This window comes from Squalius cephalus (assembly GCF_949319135.1).
Source record: "Squalius cephalus genome assembly, chromosome: 13".
Lineage (NCBI taxonomy): Eukaryota > Metazoa > Chordata > Actinopteri > Cypriniformes > Leuciscidae > Squalius > Squalius cephalus.
This window is the reverse complement of record NC_137134.1, coordinates 14,540,258-14,556,182: the sequence shown is the minus strand read 5'-3', so window position 1 is coordinate 14,556,182 and position 15,925 is coordinate 14,540,258. Positions and strand designations below refer to the sequence as shown.

The following is a 15,925-nucleotide window of genomic DNA, read 5'->3' as shown; positions in this document are numbered from 1 at the left end:
GTTACCAAGCTCGTGAATCAGTAGGCTATATTGTGTAGCTACACGAATCCAGGCACTGGTAAGGACCAAAAAAATTGCATTCTCTATAGTATGAGAGTGTGTAGTATGAATGTAACCTGGACGTACAACATTCACCATGTTGTCATTATCATGTGACCTACCAGCGTCAGTCGCATCGCTTCACTGCCATTCACAAATCCTCTTATGGGATAGTAAAGTGTCCATCGAATGCACACTTCAGAATCTCGCAAAACATATTGCGTGCATTATATTTATTGAGTTGGCTTTTTACTGAGTTGCGTTTTATTTTTTTGGTGCTTCAGGAATGTGACGTGGTAAGGGAGCAGATCACATCACACACAGCACTAACAACGACTCATGGTACAACAGGAAAACAGTTTATTTTTACTTTGAAACACACACAAACATCTGATACATTTGACAAATGTTTCCTTTGCATCCTCCTCTTCTGAACCGTAATGCATGTTCTGCCTCCACCATCTTTGGCAAACAGAGAGCCCCGTATTTTTTGACGTGGTCAATTGGCTGTGGTTCAACAGGCCTCCTCTTCTTAGCTTGAATGCTCATCTCATCATCATCACTGGACATCTTGTGAACCTGTTGACCTCGAACACCCTATGCTTGAGCATCATTTCAACTATAGCAGCAGCTATAAAGTAAAAATACTGCAGTTTCTCCTTCTCTGGAGATCTGATAGTCTTTGCTCGTGATCCAGCTGTTTGTGGCAGCCAGGTCAAAGAAATGCAGGACCGAATGGATGGTTCATTTTCTTGGACAGCTTGATGTCGGGTACAAGCTGATCAAGTCAAATCCACGTGTTGTTGTTTTAGCTCAGCCACAACAAGAAGTCTAGGCACAGTAACATGGCGCTTCTCTTTCACTGACCGTCTCAGGATTTATCCCATGGACACTGGAGCCCATCAGAACTGCCTCATTGTCCAGCCACTTTGTCAATCTCTGATAGTTTTCTGACAACCACACAATGCAGGGAGCCTTTTTCTAATAATGGTCCCTGTTCCCAGGAAAGCAATTGCTTTCATTTCATTTAGCTCTCAGCAGCGGAAATCATCATAGATGACGTAAACTACTATGGTAAAAGACAGCAAATGTTTTTATTTTAGTTTCTTTTTTTTTTTCATTTGGTTTTGACGCCCTTGCGTCAGTAAACGCATCATCAGAGAAGAGATGTCGCTGCAAGAGGTATAGGACGTTATTTTGATTAAAGATTATGAGAGCACATACATTTTTGCATTATAGGGTAACTTTAACCAATTTCATAGTACAACAAAAATATGTTTCACCTGTATGTGTTTGCTGATACCTCACCTCCCTCATTGTGCACACTCACACATTGAGTCAGCATAAGGACTCGCCTACTTACCTGAATGGACTTACCTGTGTGATCATTAATATTTTTATGCTCCACGCTCATCTATCTTTAGTTCTAAACCTGTTCATCATTCACATCTCTATTGATCATCTGTATCTTCACCTCATTCTGCACTAGCAAAACAAGGACTGTTTATCCTTCAATTAAGTCAAGCTATCCATCCTACACTCAATATACTCCCCTGCTTGCTGTGTTTACATCGCATACACTACACACCTATCGGGAGGAGCATGGCTAGCCTGGTTGTGCTCGAGCGCCACCACTGGCTGAACCTCACCGAGATAAAGGATGCGGACAGAACTGTGTTCCTTGACGCCCCCTTCGGCCCGGCGGTGAAGGGATTTCCTCAGCCAGCGAAACCGGCGAAGCAGGTCTCTCAGCCCCGTCCTGCAGCTGATACACGCCGACCCAGTGTTGTGTTAGGGCCCCGTCTACCAGGCGCCTCTATGCTCTGAAGTGGTCAGTGTTCTCCAGCTGGTGCTCGGACAAACTCTCTGAACCAGGGTCATGCGAGGTATCAGTGGTACTCTCCTTCCTACAAGAGTTATTGGACGCGGGCCATTCCCCGTCCACGCTCAAAGTATACTGTATGTGGCAGCCATTGCAGCTCATCATGCTCCGGTGGCTGGCCAATCGCTAGGAAGAAACGACTTGGTGGTACGGTTTCTAAAAGGAGCCAGGAGGATGAACCCCTCCAGACCTCCGTCTGTGCCATCATGGGACCTCTCCACGGTCCTTGGGGCCCTGAAGAGACCACATTTGAACCGCTCCAGTCGGTTGATCTTAAGCCTCTCTCGCTAAGACTGTTCTCCTGCTGGCACTGGCATCTATCAAGCGAGTGGGGGATCTGCAGGTGCTCTCTGTGAGCCCCTCCTGTTTGGAGTTTGGATTTGGTGACTCTAAAGTCACCCTCAAACCCAGACATGGCTATGTACCCAAAGTGCTCTCAACGCCGTTTAGAGCACAGGTTATCACATTATTAGCACTTCCCCCTTCTGCAGAGGATGGGGAGGCTAATTTGCTCTGCCCTGTCAGAGCACTGAGAATCTATCTGGAGTGTTCTGCGTCTTTAGACAATCAGAACAGCTCTTTGTCTGCTTCGGTGGCCGATCCAAGGGATCTTCAGTCACAAAGCAAAGACTGTCCAGATGGATAGTGGATGCCATATCTCTGGCGTGCACCTCAGTAGGTCAGGTTTGCCCTATAGGTATTAGAGCCCATTCGACTAGAGGCATGGCTTCGTCATGGGCTTGGTCCTCTGGGTTTCCTATTCAGGACATTTGTGCGGCGGCCGGCTGGTCCTCGCCTTCCACATTTATGAGGTTCTACAACATGGAGGTGCCTTCCCTGCAGGCGAAGTTCCTTTCAGTATGATTAAGACCCGATGGTGTCTGGTCTTATCTACGTGTCATGTCACTGTTCATAAGCACATTATCCATTATTATTATAAAACCCGCCTTTGGCTGGTTCTGATATCCCCTGTACTTAATAGACCCGATGGTGTCCGGTCTTATTGGTATATTATGTTGGGTTTGAGCTTACTGACATTATATATATTATTCTGTCTTTTCCAATATATATACTTTGGATTCTGGCTTGTTTCTGTGAGCTCAGGAGTCCTGAGCTGTAGTAGGCAACCAGTTACTTATAGTGCGGCATTTTACATGGCGTCCCCACTGCTTATAGCTATGCAATACAAAGTGACCGTTCCCGAAAGGGAACGTACTCGGTTACTATAGTATCCTCGGTTCCCTGAGAGTAAGGGAACGAGTATTGCGTAGCCGGCCGCACTATAGTAACATGGCAAAGTTGTCACTTCAGTCGATTTAAACCTGCTATAATGGCGAATTCGGGCTCTAATATAGACTTGCCACGCCCTATTTTGGCACCTATTTTGACGCCATTGGATGTGCACTTGCCGCAGCACAGCAATGAGTGAGCCAGACACTCACTGTGCTAGCTGTGCAGCTGCAAATGCGTTTTACATTTTAGGCTTCAGTATTATGGAGGAAAAGGAGTTTCCTCACTGCGTATAGCTACGCAATACTCGTTCCCTTACTCTCAGGGAACCGAGGTTACGATAGTAACCGAGTACAAACTTACCACAGAACTGTAAAGTGTCGTTTCGCGTTTTGTATATTTTCTGTCTGATTATTCAGGCTCCTTTCACACTGTATCCAATTGTTTTTCAGATCTGATAGGAATGACCGACTGACACTGTCACGTTGCAAACAATGATGGTCAGCACAACATAATGTGGATGAGAGTAGATGGAAACAGTGGGTGGAGCCTATCCGCATCTCCTGAGTTCATTTCCTGAGTTTTCCATAGAAACACAGAAGAGGGAACGAAAGGATGATTGTCACTTTAAGGCAAAACTAAACTGTGGCAAAGGCAAAAAGTAAATTACCTCAAGGTAAGTCAAGAGTTCTCAGAGTTTTATGCTGTTTATGCTGGCGATAAACTTTTTTTGAAGGAAAATTCATGTTTTAGAAGCTGTGTTTTAAGATTCTTTTTTTTCTTAGCCTGAAGCAAATATTAGTAAACATATTCAAGGTAATGTTTTATTTGCAAGAACTGTAACTGGAGTATGTTTAAAGTCTACTTAAGCATTTTCAGATGACAAAAGTCAACTTCTGACTCAGGAGTCATGATAATATTGAAGTAAATTTGAGATTAATAAACATGACTGCTGCGCATGTCTGATTATTTCACCTTACTGTTGACGTCACTTACTGTACATCTGATGACATCTATAGAACACATCTGTGCAGAAATGGAAAAGTCTACAATACTTTCTCCCTAATTCTATATTAATGTGTTATATATTTATACACTAATAATATAAGGCATTATGATGAACAGGTATGTTTTATGATTTCTGAATAAAACCTGGGCCTGATGGTCTGCTGTTGTTTCCATGCTCATATTTGCATTGGGTCTGGTTTGTTTATTTTGCTTTATCTGAACTAACAGGGAAAACTTTTGGATGTTATTAATAGAGTTTTATGTAAATGATTTACATTTACATTCAAGGTTGGCCTTCTCATCGTTTTTACTAAAGAGGCCTAACACCACTGTGTCAACATCAGTTTGTTAGAACTGTGTTTAGCCATACAGTCGTTGGTATAGAGGGAAAGCAGGGGACTGAGGACAGAGCCCTGAGGGGCTTCGATGTTGAGGGTGAGTGTAGAGGAGGTGTAGTTTCCCATTTTAATCACCTGGGGGCGTCCTGTCAAAAAATCCAGGAATTCATAGCCCTAGATTTTGAAGCTTTTGCAGAGGTGTAATGGGACAACACTGTTAAAAGCAGAGCTATAATCCACAAAAAGCAATCACACATAATTCCCCTTTCTCTGATCCAGTTGTGAAAGAGCAGAGTATAAAATGTGGTTAGCATCATGTAGACCTATTAGGCCTATATGCAAACCATAAAGGGTCCAGACCACTGGAGAGAGGAACAAATATAAGCTCTGACCAATTTTTCAAAGCACTTCATCGCTACAGAAGTGAGTGCAAAAGGACGATAATCGTTCAGAGAGACAGGACAAGGGGTTTTAGTTTTTCTTTTTTTTGTATAAACGGCACACTCAGATGTGCTCTCTGTCTGAACATGATTTAGTCATGGACAGTGGTTCCATGTGATTGAAACAAGTAAAACCAAATAAAATCAACCAGAATTAATGGTGTGTAGAAATGGTTGATTAATGTATGATAGTTTTAATTTGAAATGTTTTATAAAATCAAACCTTGAATGATTATGGTTGAAGTTCACAAGTAATGTTTCAGTCTGAATGCAGCTGTTTGGATCTGTTGCCTTTGTCACAGTGCAATAATGTTTGTTTCTTTACCTGTTCTTGCAGAATCAGCAGAGAGAGTGGAGACATCATTGCTTTTGCTCTGGGTTTGCATTGTGTTACCTGTAATACCATGATCATATTTCTATTAAGAAATAATTAAAGGTGCCTTATTCCTTTCTTTCATGACTGAAGAAAACAAATGACATACAAGTTTGACTTTTCACTTTCTCTAACTTTTCTGGCATTTTTAAAAAAATATATATTTAGCTGAATTGTCAGAGCTTTGACAATGTTTTGTACTGTCATATTCTTGCCATTTGCACTGCATTTTACTTATAACCGAATGTAATGTATAACAGAATTAGATCTTGACACTCTAAGACAGGAACATTGTTTGCTAAAGGACAAATGAGTCTTTACCACAAGTGTTCTTTCATCATGTTGTGTTCACTGTTGTTAAATCTATTTTGAGATCTTTATGGATTATTTGATCTTTCTTAAGATTAAAACTGCACTTCTGTCATATATTCCCTGTGTGTTTGTGGACTTTTATGTTCCTGTCGTGTGTTTTGCTTTGTAGTTCTTCATGTTGATTAGTTCCCCAGGTGTTTCATGACAATATCCTTTCATGAAAAAAATGATTTATTCATTCCTAATTACACATCAGTCAAATGAATCTTTTGTGTGCTCATACAGTGTGCACAATCATATCTCCAATAATTAAAGCGAATAGGGTGGGATCTAGTTATAATATCGTCCCCTTGGAATTATAAGGTTCTATCTGCGTTCTGAGCAGTTTTGAGATATTGAGCTTTAAAGTTTTTGCATTCCATTCGACTGTGTAGAAAGAACCTTTTTATTTTCTAAATAAAAAGTTCCAAAATGTACACAACTTAAAAAACAACATCACATAATGTAAAGAAGTGGTCACAGAATAAGAATATGTGAATAACTAAATTTTGACAAAAATGTCAGATAGAACCTTATAATTCCAAGGGGACGATATGTCTGACTCAATGAAGTCTCAAATCTATTATCTCATCTACAGAATATGATGTTGAAATTTATATTTTATATTAAATTTGGTGTTGGTCCTTTTTTCATCAAAGCCATTCAGACACTTCATGCAAATCAACCTTTCTTTTAAACTGGAAAGGAAAAGCTCAGTCACAGCTCTTCCTCTGAGTGAACTGAAGCCTCTGAGAATGACTCTAGATTCATGTGAAGCTGCTTTAACTGTTGAACATTCACAGCAATATAAACTTATCAAGTGTGAAGGTGTTTTACATGATGTCTAATGCTCTGATGTGAAATGTGTAGATCTAGATATATGAAGTACAGAAGCGATACAATGTACGGGTACCTCAATGCTGCTGTTTCCATTTGAGGTTAAGAAAACTGTGAGAATTGAGATAAACATATAAAGGTATCGACACTTGGTTCAGTTTAACATCCACTCTAGACAAAGGTGAGAGAAACAACCAGTGGAACATATTTCTGGTTTTGGTTTAGAACCTCAGAGTTTTTCCACTGCAGCCGGCGGGCCTTTTTGTGCACTGAATACAATGATATATATATATATATTTAACAAATATATCAAATATATTTCTATATAACATATAAATGTAAAATAAAATGTGTATATTACATGTTATATATCAGATTCTTACATTTTTTAATTCATGAGATTATTTTTAGATTACAAAAAAATATTCTAAGGAAATATTACACCTTTGACAAAAAACATGAATAATAATAATAATATAAATAATAATAATATAGATAATAATAATAATAATAATAATAATAATAATAATAATAATAATAATAATAATTGGGCATTAGACTTAGTAATCTACTAGTTAGCCATGCTGAGAAACCCAGGACAGAAAAGGTTTGTAATTGTACTTTGTCAAGCTCAAGTGGAAATGCATCTGGCCAAAAAACACACTAAATTATTGTTAAATACAAACACTTTTTACAGGCTAAATGCAAATGCAGTCTGAACTAGCGCAATAACTACACTTTAATATGTATTAATAACTAAAAGACCATGTTTAATGAGCCTTTTTCCAAACCAGTAATGGTAGAAATGTTCAAAAGGGATGTAATATATTTCTAAATAATTTCTATTTTAATAAAACTTGTGACAATTAGCACCAGTCTCCAGCGTCTGATATTACAATGTAAAAATGTTTATTCTTGACATTGAGTATATGAAGCACATGATATTTTAAGAACATGTTATATAATCAAACACAGATGCTGTCGCTTGCTGAATATCATCCACGTCACTGAACTGAAAGAGCAACAAAGAAAACTATATTAACATTCAGCTTTTTATTAATATTAACAATAATCCAAACAAAAGGCTCTATGATTTGTTTGAATAACAGCTCAGCAAGAATTCTAAACAATTATTGAAACTTATAATGAATTTTACTAAAATTATTAATGATGGTTTCACATATTTGACCTTATTGTGATGTTAGTCGGTTTGGGTCATGAGGCTGATATATAACTCGTGTCTGAAGATCAGGATCATATTTTTCCAACCGTTCTGTTTTTTCAACAGCAAAAACTAAAAATGAGATAAGGAATTCAGATTTAATATTTACTCAAGGGTAGATCATTCTGTCTTAAATGGTCAATATATACTGAAGACACCTAAAAACCAAAATAGTATATTTTATAAGACTACAGAATATTTAATTTGCTTATTATGTTTTTAATTAAAGAATTTCTCACCGATCAGCACAATGAGCAGAAGCCCGTTCATCAGTCCAGATATGATAATAATAATAATCTGCCATTGTGTCTGATTCTGATCAATAAACTCCAGCGCTGTATGATTGTGACACTCAGTTAGTTGAGTTGATTCTGTAATGAAAGTGTTCAGAGTTACAGTAATAACCGACTGACTTTAATATTTATATTAGTTTCATCTCTGTGTGTGCAAAATTATGTTGTTCATGAGTGTGTAAAAATCCTGAAGTAGTGCATAACCAATATAATTTTTCACACTAATCATCAATATGACTTGATCAATAGAGGAGTAAATGAACTCACCGGTGAAGTGCAGTCTGGTGCTGTTGCTGAGTTTTAGAGGTGTGCCTGTGTTCATACAGTAATAAACTCCTAATTCATCAGCGGTCACATTATTAATAACCAGACGATGTTTAAACTGAACTGAATATTTCTGTCTGAATGTTTTATTTGTGTAAAAAGGAGATATTGGTGTTGGGAATGATCGTAGAATCACTGTTGGAGGATCTGGTGTTTTCAGTAAAATCCAATAAACCTCATTTTCATCAAGATCACAGTTTATGGTCACATTTGATCCCAAATCAGTGAGTTGATCTGAGACTGCAGCTCCACAACAGATTAATACATCTATAAAATAAAAAATGAAATAAATAAACATGCATCAAATTTAGTATTACCTAATTAAAACCTCTGTGAAATATAAAACAATGAATGAAGATATATGATAAAACAATTTAGTTTAAGTTTGTAAAGTGCAAGTAAATATATTGATATGTAAAACTCACAGAGCTGAAGCTGAACTATCTTCATGTTGTTCTTGTCGAGATTAAAAAACTTCAGAATGATTCTGTTTCTCTCCACACAACATTAAGATGAATCTACTGCAGCTCTGAAGAAAACACAGGAAGACAAAAACCTTCCACATCAAGCAGAGGAAGTCTAAAACTCTGACCACAACATCTAATGCCCTTATTACCATCACCACTTTATTAATAAAAACCTTTTTTGTGCTTTTATAACCACTGTTTTCACGAGGTATTTGAGCTGGTTTGATCTTGAACACATTAACTTGACATGTGTTTCATTAAAGGTGTATTCATTAGTTTGCTTCTAATTTAAATCAAAATAAATTGTGAAGAGTCATCTGACATAAGATGAAGACTGTAAATGTAGTTTTCTATAAAAAAAGTGTTTTGAAATGATGTGAACCGCTGTGTTTTATTATTCATCAGAGAGATCCTCACACTCATAAATTGCTGGATCGATGACATATTTTTGTAGGTCAACCCAGAAGTTCGCATCACTCTGGTTCCCTGACAAAAAGCCAATAGGATTTCCCCATTGTCTTATTGCAGAAAAGTAAGCTCTGCGACCAATAAAAGTTTATGATTATCATAATAATAACAACAACATATTTTTGTCAGAAAGTATTATCTGTAATAGGGAGCAAATATTGGAATAGTTTACGAGGGTCAATAAGACAATGTTCTACTTATCAGACTTTTAAAGATCATCTGAAGAAGTGGCTTATGACGAATCAGTTGTGTAAACATTTTTTGTAGAAATTTTTATAATTTGTCTATTTGTCTCTTTGTAGTGTTTAGCTGAGTATTTGTTCTGTGTGTACCTACAGTATAGGGACTGCAGATGTAAATAATAATGTTGCTAATAATCCGGATTGTTTACATTTTGTATTTCATACTAATGTTCATTAACATGCTTTGTCCCTATCAAATAAATAAACAAACAAACAAACAATTATATTCACAAATGAACACAACTTTTATGAAATTTGAAAATCACCAGAAGTAAATACTAAATAGCTAAAGTTAGGCTATAAACTTTAACATCACCAACATCAGGATTCCTAAAATATCATCTCCACAACACTTTATTGGCTGCAGAGTATTGTTGTTTGGTGATGTGATGCCCAAATTACTTCTTAAGGGAATTATTGTGTAGAATGTTCTTTAAAATTCCCTAGTATCAGTGTAGTTTAGATAAAACTGTGTTTAACACAATCGTGGTCTCAGTAACTAAAGTACACACGAGTCAGTGAAACGACTGGCTGCAGAGAAACATTCACTAAAACACCTGATTCTAGATCTGTGGCTGCAAACACACATCTTCAAGGTCGATTCTGTGGAGTGACTCAGGAGGCCTGTCTCATTAAGTCTGTTGAACAAACTCACAGTTACAGAGTTGCTTTGCAAACGCTACATGTCTTAGACCAGTTTCAGTCTCATAATGCTCACTAACTATAAATGTTCTCTGTCATCTCTGGATTAATTTGAGAAATAATCTCAGGATATTGTGACGTTTACAGTGAACAACCAAACACATGACACCAAGAGAGTAACAGCTGCCATCCAGTGGTGAGAGCAGAGATCTCCAGTGTGTGGATCAAGTGGAGAGTTACAGTTTTCAGACGGCAGTAGAGAACTGAAATGTCTACTTTACAGTTGTGCATTCATTAGAAATTAAACTATTTTAAAAATGCATCTTATTGATCTTATTATGAACTATTATTTCATCTTTGTGTTTTATTTTTTGACATTTGACATTTTGCACCTCGTCATTTTTAACCTGTTAAAATGTAGAATAGATCTATATGCAGATATGCATATAGTAGATATGATGACATAATAAAAGCTTCTGAAAATGAATACAATTTAAATTACCATATTTTCATTTAATATACATGTGTAAATACATCCATGTGCATTTATATATAAATGTATTATTAATTTAATGAATATAACTGTTCATATTTGAAAGTGCTGAACAGAGTGATAAATGTTTAATATGAGAATAAATGTAATTTGGTTATATAATATGTGTATTTTATCTTATTTAACCATAATCATGATCATTTGCATTGTAACTGCTGCGTCTTCCGTACGTAAACCACACATGAGACTAATTAAACTCAATAATAATGCTGGGGCCTCAACTCCTTTCCACTGCATTTCATTTAGTCACTCGTCTTGCAGTCCTGTGCAGAAGGGCTCACTGACAGCTGGGTACATTTCCCTCTCCACTTCATGTAAAGTGAATTATCAATGTTTCCTTATTTCCTATAGTGTTCGCAATGCCAATCGGACTGAACAGGTACCAACCGAGGACCAAGGCGGAGCCGTTGGAGTCGAAGGGGTGGAGAGACTAAGCGCAGTGGATGGCTCGTAAGTTCGTAGCACAGGCAGGGTGACGGCTGACCAAGGTGGAGCCGGAGGGACGAGGGAGCCTGGTGGAGCCGACAGGTTGACGGGCCGAGATGGAGTGATGGGCCGATGGTTGGCGCTGTAATCCTAACATGCTCCTCTGTCGCGGCGGGCGGAAGCTTCCCATCCGTGGTTGGCTCTGGTGTCGTGTCCGTGGTGCGGGGTGATGGCTGGCTGGGCTCTGGGTTGGGCTGAGTGACAGGTGTGAGGTGGGAATGGACGATGGTGATTGGCTTTGGCTCCATACCAGCGTGATGAATCTGATCTTCAAGCAAAAAGAACAGGATGAATATTTGAATGCTACTGATCCGGATCTGACTTCTGACTCTGAATGCAGCCTGAATCATAATAATCACACAGTGTTCGTTCATTGGCCAGAGGAGAACTGGTCCTCCGACTGAGCCTGGTTTCTCCCAAGGTTTTTTCCTCCATTCTGTCTCCTGATGGAGTTTGGGTTCCTTGCCACTGTCGCCTATGGCTTGCTTAGTTGGGAACATTTAATATTAATATTCAACAATATTATTGATCTGACTGGACTGACACTGTTGTATGAGAACTGAACTGAGCTAGATGACATCAAATTTTGCAAACCTGCTTTATAGATGAAATTAACAAATTTAATAATTTAACTAATGAAATAATAGATGATCTTCACAACGGATCTGAATCAACACTGAACTGACTTTAGCTGAAAAACAGTCGAAATGCATAATTTTCCTGTTATCACTGTACAGCTGCTTTGAGCGCTATATAAATAAACGTGACATGACTTGGTCACCTTCAGGACTACATTACCCAGAATCCTTCCTGGTGCACCACCTGCACACATCTTCAGTCACAGACAGCTGTCTTCAATCACCTCAGCACCAGATATATGTTCTTGTGTTTCATTCTCTGTTTGTCGGGGTATTGTTGATGTATCGTTTGTGTTTTCCTGCCAGTCACTATCTGGATTACATGTAGATTATTAAAGACTCCTTCTCCATCTCCTCCTCCTTCTGATGGCAAAATGAGGCTTCCTGAACCACTGAGACCTCGCAGCCCATTGCTTCACCCAAAGGCTCATTACTCGAAGCTTCATTCAGCATTGCTCACTAGTGACACCTAGCTACTGTGCAAAGAAATAGCAGACAAATTAATTAATTTTGAACCAATGACCTGAGCAAACATTTGTCCATTGCCTGGGTATAAAATAAAATATGTATCTTTCTCTGTCTGAATTTACTTGTGCAGAGACAACTGTCTGTCACACACACAATTAATGAATTATTCATAAATTGTTTGGATAGTGACAGTATGAACAGCAAAAGTGACACTGTGTTGAGTGCAGTGCTTATAGTGGAGGGAGTGTAATAAAGTAAACTGCAACAGAATAGTCTGGGGTGGGAAAAGTTAAGAATTGTTTCACAAAAAGCAAACAAATCAAAAAAGCCAATCCAAATCAAAAAGCAGTCCAGTCCAGATCCAAAAATCCAAAGCAATCCAAATAATCCTATCTAATTAGTAACAAGACTATAATATAGCTAGGCCTACTATAATTAATAATAACAATATACTATAACTATTCTAACCTGATAATGTAATAATATACAGCCCTAACACATATATGACACAATAACCACAATGGCTATGGGAGTTCTCTAACTCTCTGACACTTCTACAACTGCTTCTACTACTCCTGCAACACCCACAAAGGTGGCGCGAGTTTCGAACCCCTTTATCCGGAAGCGACACTCAGACCGAACCGATGACGTATCCACTCAAACCGAGGCCTCGTTTGTCATTAGTTACATTATTTTCACGTTAACAACACAAGCCTCGAATCGCGGCTTCATCTGGCACGCCCATTTTTTCTCGACACAAGATCCGACGCCTCGGTTCAAATGTCACATCACTACCTCCTTCTCCTTCTCCTTCTCCTTCTTCTTCTCCTGTCTACATCCCTTGATTACCATCTCTTTAAGATTAGTTATTTTGTCACTTATTGGGAGCAGTATGCTAGCTGGAGCCGTTTACCTCCAGTCTTTGTGCTAAGCTAGGCTAGCGGTGGGTGCGTCAGACAGAGTTACGGCACGCACAGAGATGAAAAGGGGATGTATGGACTTATCTAACTCTGGGGGATACGGTGAATAAGCTAAAGTCCCAAAAAGTCGGCGTGTTCCTTTAAAGTCTACTTCAGCATTCTCAGATGACAAAAGTCAACTTCTGACTCAGGAGTCTTGAATATGTTGAAGTAAATTTGAGATTAATAAATACACCGGCTGCATGTCTGATTATTGTGAATTATTGTCTGATTATTTCACCTAGTTACGGTTGACTAGCCTGACCTCGTCATACTCAGATTCTAGTCAGAATGTGAGTCTGATACTGGTCCATTGAGCTTTGATTATGGGGCGTGTTTTAACCGAACCAGGAAAGAGAATGCCTCTGCACTCAATTGGATAGACCTACAACCAATCAGAGCAACGGAGTAAGTTTTCATTCATGTTTCCGATCGCGGTTCTCTGTCCTCTTTTAAAATGAATGCGCTGTGGATATCTTCTATAACAGACGCGATGGCGGAATTTACACATGATGTTTCATAAACAAAGTTCGGGAGGAGCACATTCAAATAATCAATCCAATCAACTTGTCATCAAACACAATGTCTACACTATCAGCATGAGAGGAAGCATATTATTCACTCTGTCAACTCACCTAACATTCCTTGACAGTTTTCAGCATCCCTCCACTCACTCTCGGCTTGTCCTTCCACAGCCAGGAATACGGGGGGAGTACTTTGGGTTCGGGCCGAATACCAAGCCCGAGCCCTCTCCTCGGACAGCACGCCAAATATGCATTTATTCTATCTGACTTATTTGTAAGCGTGAACCATAGACTGTAAAAAATAGGCGTGAACTCGTGAAATCTCAATTCTCCGGCAGACATTTAACCAAGCGCTCGTTGATGACGTGGATGATTACGTTACCGTTGCTCAACTGTCCATCCTCGTATAAAGCCCGCCCCTGACAATTTGATTGGTCCGAACAATTTTTGTTCGGGCATAATAGCTCCTCAACGGATCGAGTCCAGACCGAACTTCCCGACCTAAAAATTTTATGGGCGGGGCTAAGTTCGGCTGGCATCCAGGCTAACGGTTGACGTCACTTACTGTACATCTGATGACATCTATATCCATGCGGAAATGTTTACAATACTTTCTGTTTAAAAAAAGCAGTATTTCTCCCTAATTCCATATTAATGTGTTATATATTATAACACACTATATTAATACTATAAGGCATCATGAAGAACAGGTATGTTAAATGATTTCTGAATGAAACAGTCTTCAGACAAACACGTGCAGGCCTGCTGTTGTTTCCGTGCTCATTTTTGCTTTTGACCTGATTTGTTTATTTTACTTTATTTAAACTAACAGGGAATTTTTTTTTATTATGTTATTAATAGATTGAAGGTGCATTCAGTAGTTCTTTAGTTAGTGTCGCTTTTCTTTAAGTACCATTACAACAATTGTGTTTGACGCTGCACTGCAGGCTATCAGTGTGATTCAGTATTATTGAGTTTTATGTAAATTATACTGATAGTGAGTTTTAGAGTGATTTAAACAATAGTTAACTACCTAATCTTAAAGGGATAGTTTACCCAAAAATGAAAATTAGCCCATGATTTACTCCCCCTCAAGCCCTCCTAATTACACATCAGTCAAATGAATCTTTTGTGTGCTCATACAGTGTGCACAAGATCATATCTCCAATAATTGAAGCGAATAGGGTGGGATCTATAGTTATAATATGTCTGACTCAATGAAGTCTCAAATCTATTATCTCATCTACAGAATATGATGTTGAAATTTATATTTTATATTAAATTTGGTGTTGGTCCTTTTTTCATCAAAGCCATTCAGACACTTCATGCAAATCAACCTTTCTTTTAAACTGGAAAGGAAAAGCTCAGTCACAGCTCTTCCTCTGAGTGAACTGAAGCCTCTGAGAATGACTCTAGATTCATGTGAAGCTGCTTTAACTGTTGAACATTCACAGCAATATAAACTTATCAAGTGTGAAGGTGTTTTACATGATGTCTAATGCTCTGATGTGAAATGTGTAGATCTAGATAGTATGAAGTACAGAAGCGATACACTGTAAAAAATGATCGTGATTTTAACAGTAAAAGACTGTAAAAATGCTACAGTGAAAAACTGTTAATTGGTTAACAGAAAGTTTCCGTATATACGGTAAAAAAAACGAACAAGTCATTGTATAATTTACAGTGAAAAATCGTAAATTGACATTCCCACAATTCCCTGCGTGACACTTCACATTTGACGTATTTTTGTTGAAATAACTATATTTCATCATAGTTTTCTTAGTTTTTTTATAATCAGTTATGTACATTAGGGGTTTATGTTACATTTAATGTTGTTAAATTAATGTTTATTGTATTTTTAAAATTTCATGTGTGTTACCATTATGGTGTTTAATGTTTGTGTGAATGACACTGTGCACCTTCTGTATAATAATATTAACTTTCTTGTGGAAGTACAACTTGTGATGAGCTTTGATTAATCATGTAACTCTCATTACTGCTGAGATTGTTGATTGGTCAGTGTAATTCTATGGTACAAAACAGATATTAATACTTCAATAGGTTGAATAACATTATATCATATTACTGAAATCCAATGTTAAATATACATGTTTAAAATGTTAAATTTACATGTAACTCCG

The 15,925-nt window shown here is 38.0% G+C and overlaps 1 protein-coding gene and 1 long non-coding RNA gene across 2 annotated transcripts in view; one reads left to right on the top strand and one right to left on the bottom strand.

The window, feature by feature from the left end:
* LOC307169412 overlaps nt 1–8,015 on the bottom strand; it is a 62,789-nt gene extending 54,774 nt beyond the window's left edge. The window contains exon 1 of the long non-coding RNA XR_013823123.1: nt 7,960–8,015. This is a non-coding gene — a long non-coding RNA (uncharacterized lncRNA). The remainder of the gene's footprint in view (nt 1–7,959) is intronic.
* Nucleotides 1–15,925, top strand: part of LOC307169592 (sodium channel regulatory subunit beta-4-like) — a gene marked incomplete at its 5' end in the record, with an annotated part of 199,970 nt that overhangs the window by 82,737 nt on the left and 101,308 nt on the right. The window lies entirely within an intron of this gene.